The following is an 11263-nucleotide window of genomic DNA, read 5'->3' as shown; positions in this document are numbered from 1 at the left end:
TGGATGTATTGTATTGGAGACAGATCTAATAGGCCAAGTAGACATGACAAATGGCACCTGTAAACCTAGCGAATCCCATTCACTTTTAGTGAATTATTGATTCTCATGTGTTTGCCTTGAATTTTCTAAAACACCCAAGTTTATAAAATAGAATAGAATCATAGCCAAGTCTGTTCTTGATATAAGCAGAACTCAGTTTACTTAACAGAAGACATTAGTTCAACAATTAGTCTCATGGACATCTAGCAAAATATTGACAAATTTTCTACTGTTTATTGACTGTGATTTGTTGTTACTGCTGCTTTCTTTATTATACGTTCTTCAAAAAAACAGTGAGAAACATAGGGCTTAGCTAAGTTTGAACTCTTAATGAACCCTATAATATGAAATGTGATAAAAATCTCTTCTCCCACCATATCCTCACAGTATTGACATCATCAAAATATAATTATTTCAAAGACAGTAGCTTTCATACCAATATTTTATTCACTGTTCAATTACAGGAATGGATACAAAAGTAAAGACTGGATTTAAATTCTTGAACATCTTGTAAGACATAGGCCTTGAATATAATTAGAAATGTTCTTAATAAGTAAACTAAAATAAGTCTCTGATGATCTTTTACACAATATGCACATAAAGTTAACACTATACAATTTATAATGGATGCTTTGTAAAACATGTCTTTGTAAGAAACACTTTTCTTACATGCACATCCCTTTCTAACCACACACCCCTAGCAGCTCTCTACTGATTTAAGAACATATCCTTAGTGCTAGGATATTATGGACCCTCCTTGATCTTCATAGCAAGGTCTAACCCTCAGAGTAATTATGCTTGATTCATACTTTCTCAAGATTCTGAACTCTTTTGTTTGTTACCATTAGGCCCTTTGCAATTGAGAAAACTTTTTTTCTCCAAACAAAGGTAGATTTTAATTGTTAAGACTATAAAAATGCCACTTAACGCATCAAGTACAACTTGTTCAGACATTTATTTCCTTTACATACTTTTATAGATATTCTTTGTTATTCCCCACTAGACTAAACATCTTTGTGGGAGTAGCTTGACTGTTGTCTTACACAATAATATCCCTGCGCAGATATCAATATGTGGTGGAGTGAGACCTATATAAACTTTTGCTGAGTAAGTGAATAAATGAATAAACTCCACTCTCACTCATGTTTAATACTTTGCATTTCTCAGTCTCTACTTCATTTAATTTTTCAAATTTGACTTCAAAAATGTTTATCAACAAGTATTGACAGCTCACTATAAGGATATTTGAACTGTGTTAAATCTTTGTCAGCAGCATGTTAACAGGACTTTAACTCTTTCAAGTGTATGTATGTGCCCTTCAATGTTTTCTGTCAACTAAAAAATTTTAAAACCTGCCATCCACATGCAAGAGATTAATGTTCACTAGGTGGACAAAAGATTCCTTTGGTGTAATTGCTACATTTACCCACGCATTTTTATGTTTACAGAATGCAGTAAAAACTAGATTATTGGAAATTGACAATACATAAAGAAGAAAATGAAAATTATTGAAAGTTAAGTTACTCATTATCTTCGGAAAATTGGTTTCACTTTCTCCCCACAGATTCTAAAATCCATTCATATTCAAGTTCTGCAGTTGTTTCTGTTGAACCTAGGATACAAAAAGTGAGCCCTGTATATATAGGGGCTTTATTTCCTGGAAATATGATATTGCTGATAGGCCTTTTGTTGAGAATGCAGAAAGTGACTGACTATAAGGAAAGTTGACTTTATTTATTGAAACAATCTATGTATTAGTGGATGCCCACAATTCAAACACATATAGTTCAAGGGTCACCTGTATCAGAATATTTGCATACGTATCCTTTGATAAATTTTACATATGATGAATGGTATTTAAAATATAGTAATTACTAGAGCAAAATAAGATGATTTGAAAATACATATTTATCAAAATAAGCAGCAATTATATGAATTATTTGCATGAAGTATGCTCAAACATTAAATCAAGAGTTTTTTTTTTTTTGAGTTGGAGTCTCACTCTGTCACCCAGACTGAAGTGCCGTGGCCGATCCTTCCGCCTCAGCCTTCCAAGTAACCGGAATTACAGGTGTGCGCTACCACACCCAGCTGATTTTTTTATTTATTGTAGAGATGAAGTCTCGCTGCCCAGGCGGGTCTCGAACCCGCGGGCTCAGGCAATCCACTCACCTCAGCCTCCCAAAGGCACGGGATTACAGGCTGAGCCACCGAGCCCGGCTAAATCAAGAGATTGAATGTTCACACACCTATATAACTTATGACAGAGGACCCCCTAGAACTCAGAATGTATTTATTTAAAAATGTGTATTTATTTTTGCATTTTAAACTTCAGTCAAAATACACTCCATTTGATGAAGTACACCTGTCAAAATTGTTTTTCCATTGCTCAGTTTTTGTTAAATTCTTAATTTTAAAGATGTGGGGTACAATTCAGGATTAGATACACAAGTGGACATCATACACGTAAAGTTTGGGCCTCGTTTTGGTCCTCACTTTGATTGGTTTGAGATCAGATACCCTGTTGAAGCTATGTTCCCCCTCCCAACCCAGCAGTATCCGCTACTGCCAATCCCTTTCTTATAGTATGGTAAATGCTCAGGTTTTACTTATAAGTGAGAACATGTGGTACCCTTTCTTTGTTTCCGTGATAGATCACTGAGTATTATAGACTCCAAATGCACCCAAGTTGCTGCAAAGTCCATAATTTTGTCCCTTATGACTGTGTAATATTTCATTGTGCATATGTACCACATTCTTAAATCCAGGTCAGTTTCAATGGGCAACACAGTTGGTTCCATGTTTTTGCTGTTGTGAGTAGTGCTGCAATAAGCATGAGTGTGCAGGTATCTTTTTTGTAGAATGATTTGAATTCCTCCCGGTATATTCCCAGTAGGGGGTTGCTGGGACATATGGAAGGTCAATTTCTAGTTTTTTTTAGAAATTGCCACAATGTTTTCCATAGAGATTGAAGCAGTTTGCATTGCCACCAGCATAGAAGTGTGCACTTTTCTCCACATCCTCACCAGCATCTGTTGTTGTTTGTTTTATTAATGATGGCCATTCTTATGGGGTTAGGTGGTATCTTAATGTGGTTTTGATTTGCATTTCTCTCATGATTAGTGAGGCTGAGCACTTTTTCATGTGTCTGTTGGCACCTGTATATCTTCTTTTAAGAAGTGTCTATTCTTATGTCTTTTGCCCACTTTTTAATTGGGCTATTAGTTTCCTTTTGGCACATTTGAATTCCTTGTAGATCCTGGATGTTTAGGAAGGGAGGAAGACAGTAGCAGAACCAGTCAGCCTATGCGAGTCCCAGTGTGAGTGAGGGAGTGTATGGAAAATTTTGTGTATCTGTCTGTGAGCAAGTGGGCATGTGAGTGCCATGACTGAGTGGGTATGCAGGAGGAAGTGTCCTGGGCTCTCCTAGTGAACCGGCTGATGTCACAGCTGCTCTGCTTGGACCTCTTGCTTCCTAGGGTGCAGAAGACGAGGACCATTTAAAAAAAAATCATCAGAGATCAGACTGGATGACTCAGTCTGTAAGCCCAGCAATTTGGAAAGCTAAGACGCATGACTTGCCTGAGCCCATGGGTTTGAAATCAGCCCGGGCAACTTGGCGAGACCTCATCTCTACAATAAATAAAAAAGATTTGCCAGGCATGGTAGCGATCACCTGTACTTCTGGCTATTTGGAAAGATGAGGAGGAAGGATTCCCGGAGCCCAGCAGGTCGATGCTAGGGTGCCCATGAGTGTGCCACTGCACTCCAACCTGGGCAACAGAGTGAGACTCCATCTCAAAAAAAAAAAAAAAAAACAAACAATAAACAAAAATCAGTCATCAGAGCTCCTCTCGGGACGAAGCTGCTGGGAATGACTGCTGGTTCCAGGCTCTGCCTTACTATTGCACTGCCTCCCATAGTGAAGGATCCCAGAGGCAAAGCCCCGCTGGAGAAGGTGAAACAGTCAACCTGCCACCGTCTTGTTTATCACTTCTTTAACTTGTCAATTTTGATGGCATTTTGTGCTTCTGCTGTTTTTTGTTTCACCTCTTTCACACCGACAAAACATTTTCCTTGGAGGACTTTTTTCATGGGGAAACAAAAAAATACTTGCTCAGCACGAGATCATGTGAATAGGGAGGGAGAGATGTGGGGATCATGCTGTTTCTGATCAAAAACTGCTGAACACTTAGTGCAGTGTGGGCAGGTGGTCTGGAAAATCTCCCATCATGAAACGAGCGAATGCTTGAAACAGTCATAAAAAATAAAAATAAAAATAAAAATAAAAGATCACTGAAGTCGAATGCAGCCCCTCACAACAACATTAGCTGGTACACGGATGCTGATGAGTTCCTGGAACAATTAGATAGTAGACGAATCCTGTACCACAAGGGTACTGGTTATTTTTTTTGAGGGGGGAGGTCCTCCCTCATGTACTGTTTGCCTCAAAAAATCTAGTGTCAAATGAATAAGCCATGGCTTTTTATAAACCACATTATAAGACCTATTAGAGATGACTTTTTATTTTCTAGAAAAAAATCATATTTAATATTGGGGAAAATTCTATGCTTAATTATTGCTTGTAGTATGGTTTTCATAGTGTTATTCGGAGCACTAGTCCATTTTGACAACAGATCTATGAAAGATAATTTGATCTGTACTTTCATTTGAAATCAGGACAATTAGAAATTTTAGCTGCTTCATCCTGATAGTGTCAGCTAATTCAAATCATTCCCATTTAATAAAATGTACAGAGTACAATTCATTGCCTTTGTAAGGCACCAAAGACTGAATTTAAAGACAAACAATATCACTGCCTAGTTCTAAATCTTTTACATGAAGTTCAACTTAATAGGAATCCTTCGAATAAATTTATTTTAAAACTCAAGTCTTCTTGACATGTAAATTTTTTCTTATTGATCTATTGAGAATGTATTAAGCTCTAAACAACATTTGTATATTGAAGCAAACAAAAAGACACTGAAAATATCAAATGAGTCACCAATACCGACCATGAATATTTATATTATTACAGATGAATGCATACTTCAAGATTGGAATTCAGGAGAGAAACCAATTGCTCTCAGATAATGACTAGCACTGCTCCCACCTTCCAACAGAAAAATGAAAAACTTTCAGGGTAATCTACTGCCTTCTAGGCAATATGATCCTTCCCATTTCCTGGTGTGTACTCTCTCTTATGCGACTGGATTAAATTACTGAATTTTCAGTTAAATCAATGGCTCCCACAAACAGTAAATTAGGTCAATAGGAAGAAAAACAAACAAAGGAACCACATTAGATGCTGTTTGAAAGATAATAGGCAAGTACTTAGGCAAGTGTTGATCTTAAAACACACTCCTGAGTACTTTGACATATTGCTTAGCCACTTAGAGCTAAAAATGTGTTATTTTTGCCCTTTTTATTCTCTGTGAAAACATTAGGTTTTGAGATAACAACATTAATTTTTTTCCTCTTCTTCTCAACTTTGGTTCCAAGGTCTTATTTTATGCCATTTTTATTGTTGCAAATACATTTGCTCTAATGCCTTCTGACAGCCTGAATTGCAGGATTGGCTGGCATGGTGACCCCTACATCTGGAATGGGAATTGCTAGGCAGTCCAGCCTGTGTATCCAACCCAGCACCAGCGTCCTCTATAGCCTGGCCCAAAACAGTTGACCTTGGTCTTGCATGCTGACAGAAATGTTTGTCAAGCAAGGACCAAGTTTAGTTGCTCTGGCTTTTGACATTAAGGAAAAAAAAATAGCCATTATTTATTTATAATAATGAGCTGTAAAAGAACATTCAATTTATAGCTTTGATTTCCAGAAAACCTCCAGATACCTATGAGCATTATTCTGAGCATGTATTTCGAGGCTGAATTCTAATTATTTTATTTTTTTACTTTCAAGCAGACTTTTAGCAAGTTATTTTTTCCCATAAATTTTTAAGAATCCTACATTCATAAATTTAAATGAATGTTTTTATTGCCACCTTGAAAATATCACTGACATGCTTCATTAAGGGTAACATTGTCTGCATTGTTTACTGGTGATATTAAATCTGATTTGTTGTGAAATACACAAAAGACCTTCAACATTTGGCAGCTTTCAGAGGGATGAGCATTTTAGAATGGCTGAGAAAACAAAAATGTAAACATGCAGTATTTAGAAAACTAATGACAAAATATAGTTGGCAGAAAGCTACTGGCTACATATTGATGTAAATATCTATTAAAGTTACTTTCTTTATTGCTATGCTCAGGAGATGTCACAATACGAATAACAAAAGTTTGGCCAACTATTCCCATCTGGGTGTACTCAACCCTGTCAGCTGAATAACGTTTGAAATGCTCTCATCCTTGTATAAAATCAAAGTTACGTGTATATCCCTAGATATGTTTATATTTTAAAAAGATCTTCTTTTTTAATTTGTAGCAGGCCACTTTTTCAAATGTAATGTGCAGTATAGAGTAATTTGTATTAAATAGCATCAAAATAGAGGATTCTACCTTAGCATAGTATCAATAAAATAAGGTAAAATTTAACTCAGTAATCCCAGTGTATTGCACAACTCATTTAAGCTTATTTTAATCTTCAGTATCATTTGTAATGAATTAAATGAAATAATAAGACCATTTCATAACAATAATGCTGAATCTTATAGACACGAACAGGTATAGCAATGCAACTAATTCTAGAAAATTTTGGAAACAGTTTAACTTCAGCTATATTTGATTACAAGAAAACCTCTGTCCACCTGTGAAATCCATCTTGCTATACTTTGATATAAAAAAGGAACTACATTTGGGGAGTTTATCTTGGTGCAAATCCAGTCAGTCCTAACTTTGAGACTTTTGATGGAGGCCATTTTCTGTCAGCAGATCCTGTGGTGATGAGACTTTTGGAGTCACCTCGCCACGTTAGCTTTTCACAAGCACCAGGAATTGACCAGCAGTTGTGTGGGCTGGTGATTTAGGCAATTCACCCAGAGAATTCTGTGGGTGGTATAGTAGGTTGGTGACATAGGGATCAGGATTTGCTCTGACTTTCTGGTCAACCCATGTAGTTACAGTCACAGCTAATTGTTATTTTTGTTATAGTTTTGCTTAGAACTATGTTTTCCTTTTCACTTTTGATTGCAACTACTCCCTCAATATGCCTCATATAGAGTCCCTAAATCACTTAATGTAACAGATCGCCTCTGGTATTATATCTCAAGGCATTTAGACTTTGCCATTAAAATAGCAACTTCCCCTCCCAAAAAAAGGATTTAAAATTCCAAACCAAATATGTACTCATTGTTCATATATGTATTCATAAGCTTCCAATCATTTATTTTTATCCAGACACATTTTAAGGTATTCAGAGTAGTTTTGTCTTTCACGTTTAATTGTGAATTGGAATTTAAATAGACAAATTCCATACCTCTTTTCATTCACACCTGCTGTTCTAAAGATAATGTAGATTTCAGGAGGTAATTATCTTCATTAATATGCATATACATTTTTGTGTCTCTATGCTTCCTTTCTCATATTTAAAATTGTAAGACATTAGTTTATCTACCACTTCATTTTGGCCCTTTCAAGAGGAATAATTTTCCTATAAATAATAAACTTAAATGTTGTGTATATGCCCATAAAGTTTTTTTTATATTAGAAAATATAGTTTTTGAAAGATGTGAAGAATTGCACAGAAGTTAGATTAGAGATATAGTTTATTCAGAAAGTAAGTGAGAGAGAGAGAGATTCACCTCTCCAGAGAAGGAGAGGAGGCCAGAGATTAGGAAACATGGCAGTAGCCACAGCTCAAAGAGCACATGGCCACACCAGAGTCTAGTGAAACAATGGTCAAGTTTTTGATATTGTAATCATTTAGAAATCAACTGAACAAATGTCACAATCTCTTTATAACTTGACTCATAATTATTTTCATGAATAATATCTGCACACTTTTCTTTTTTTTTCCTTCCTCTTTTTTTTTTTTTTTTTTTTTGAGTTGGAGTCTCACTCTGCCCAGGCTGGAGTGCAATGGCATGCTCATGGCCACCCTAGCGTTGACCTGGTGGACTCCAGCAATCCTTCCACCTCAGCCGTCCAAGTAGCTGGAACTATAGGTGACCATTTCCACACTCGTCTAATTTTTTTATTTTTATTGTACAGACGAGGTCTCACCAAGTTTCCCAGGCTGGTCTTGAACCCACGGACTCAGGCAATTCTCTTGTCTCAGCCTCCCAAATTGCTGGGATTACAGGTTGAGCCACAAAGCCCAGCCGTGTACTTTTATTTCTAATGCATGTTATTCTTCAAAGAAATTTGAAAGTAGCATAGAGGTTTATGTTTTAAAATGTGCAAACATAATGCTTTTGCACACACACATATGTAAATGGATTTATATATTTAAATTAATTTTAAAAATACTGATATTAAAAATTCTCAGTGTTTTATCGATTTGATATTATCCTAAGAATGAACACCCTGAAGCTGGGGCAGAAAGAAAGAAAAGAGCACTCGAATTTGGGGCTTGGGAAATTTTTATTTACCAACAACAAAAACTTTTAATTATTGATTTTGAAAGCTAAACTATGAAGACAAAAGCAACCAAGCAGCTGTAAACAGACAGATGGGATTGGGACAAAAAAAAAGAAGCAAAACTGCCAAACATTTCAGGAGAAAACAATGACAGAATTTAGCTTGTGTTTTTAGCACATAGGTAGGAAAGAAGTTCTGTGACATTTGTTGTATAATGTCTGATGGAGACAAAGGTGACATTGACAAAAGTTTGAGATTGTTTTAAGTTTCCTCTGTTGTCCTAATCACTGTAGGAATAAGAAAATGGTGTTAGGAAAAATAACATGACTTTCAAATGTTGAAAATACAGCATGTGGAAAGTTAAGAAGGTTCTAGTTTGCACATGAGAAAGTGATTCTGAACGTGATCTGGAGGTGAGAGATTTGACTTTCTTGGAGAATTCCAAGTTGTCCATTTTCTCTTTCCCACTGTAAAATCTGATTTTCTCATGGTCCTGAGTAGGATACTGAGAAATGAATGTAATCGGGGAACATTTTTTACATGCAAAGATAAAATGTCAAATTCCTTTTGTTAATAGTTTTGTATCATTGTACAAGAGCTGTAAAAACAAAAAATTAACCTGATCAAATAGTAATCAGATAAGATGTTGCCATAGTATTACCATGGTGATAAGTGTGTATTTGAAACAAATACATACATGATTATACTTTTGAAATCTTTAAAAATAAAAACACACCAAAAAGGTTGTGTTTATATCTTTGTATGTTAAAAAGCAAAACTAATTTAGGAAATAGTTCTTCTATTTTGTAAAGAAAATGTATATTTGTATGAAAAAGGCTTTGGGAATTTTACAATGCTATTATATTAGGCTCTGGTTCTAGAAGAAGAAACTGACAAATAAATTTGGTGAACACTGAGATCTGGAAAAACAACAACAACATTTAATATGGTTCCAGCATGTGACCAGTCATAATAGGGAAGAGAATTCAGAAAAAGCTAAGGAGGACAAGACTTCTTTCTGGCTCTCTTTGGCACAGTCACAATTTATCACATAATGACCACAATTACTTTTTTTTTTTTTTTTTGAGTTGGAGTCTCACTCTGTCACCCAGACTGGAGTGCAGTGGCCGCTCCCAGCCACCACAGCCTTGACCTGCTGGGCTCCGGCGATCCTTCTACCTCAGCCTTCTGAGTAGCCGGAATTACAGGCATGCGCTACCAAGCCCAGCTGATTTTTTTTGGGGGGGGATTTATTGTAGAGATGAGGTTTTGCCAAGTTGCCTAGGCGGGTCTCGAACCTGCGGGCTCAAGCAATCCACTCACCTCGGCCTCTACAATTTCAAGAACACAGGCGATAGTCAGGAAAAGACAGTTATTGCCATAATCCTATCCTTGTTAAGTCAGAAAGACAAAAGGACTAGAACTGCATAGACTCTGTGGAAAATCATACTTTGGGCAAAATGAACTGGAAAATGCAGAGGCAGAAAAGGTGATAAGTGAATGACATATTCACAACAGCAGATTATGCCTGGTTTATTTATAACAACACTTGTGATTTTACCTAGGAATGTGCATAGGACTACCTCAGATTCCCATTAACAGTTTCCTAGATTCTGAACACTGTTACTTGTGCCTTCATTATGATATATGCGTGACAGTAAAAGTTTCAGATAGTATGACTCAGTGACTGATAATAAGATCCCATTCCAATGCTTCAGAACCCTAAGTCTAATTTGCAGGATGCTATGTTAGAATGATATCAGAGGAATGACATCACAAAAGCTGGACTGAAAGTGGCTAGTCCCAATGGCCTATGGAAATTGAGAAAGGAAGGGAAAGATTAAAATTATTTAAAGTGGACAGTAATTCCAAGAGTAGTCCAATAACTAGGCAATGTGTTGGACCCACAATACCTTTCTTCTCTTACCTATGAGAACTGAAATTCTCGTTGGGTGTCATGGATAAGCCTTTAACGGGTCTTAGAATATACACATCAATTTGCAGTAATCAGAATTTGCAAAAAAACAAATTATCTGTTTTTGCTTCCATGTGAATTCTCTAAAAGTTTTATTATCAGTGTTGTAAAAAACTGCATATATAATAACAAGGATACAACATGTTTGAGGTTTATATGTAGGATAATACTCTTATTTTTATTATTAAAATTATTTAGAGACCATCTGTTTTAGTTCTTTTAGAAATCCCCACACCGATTTCCATAGAGGTTGAACTCACTTCCATTTTGTCTTAGAAATGTAAGCATTCCTTTTGTTCCACATCTGTGCCAGCACCTGCTGTTTTTTTTGACTTATTAATGATGGTCATCCTTACAGGAGTTAGGTGGTAACTCATTGTAGTTTTGATTTGCATTTCTCTGATAATTAGTGAGGCTGAGCATTTTTTCATATGTATGTTGGATGTGATAACACAATGGGTACTTGGTCCACTGCCAGAGGGAGTGAGGGTCAGCTAGAACCTCAAACATCACCTGCATGCAGCCAACTTAAGAAGTAAATCCTCACTTGTACCCCATAACTGTAATAAACACATTATTATAAAAGATAAATCTGTTTTAAGCTCTCACAGAATCAAGAAATATTTCAAAGACAAAATATAGGTAATTCAATTAAAATATGCATTTCTCAAGACTCTGGATATTACCATTAATTAATCAGTCAATAGCAAAAAAT

Source organism: Carlito syrichta, unplaced genomic scaffold, assembly GCF_000164805.1.
Source record: "Carlito syrichta isolate Samal-C Ts95f unplaced genomic scaffold, Tarsius_syrichta-2.0.1 Scaffold117906, whole genome shotgun sequence".
Classification (NCBI taxonomy): domain Eukaryota; kingdom Metazoa; phylum Chordata; class Mammalia; order Primates; family Tarsiidae; genus Carlito; species Carlito syrichta.
This window is presented reverse-complemented; position numbering follows the sequence as displayed.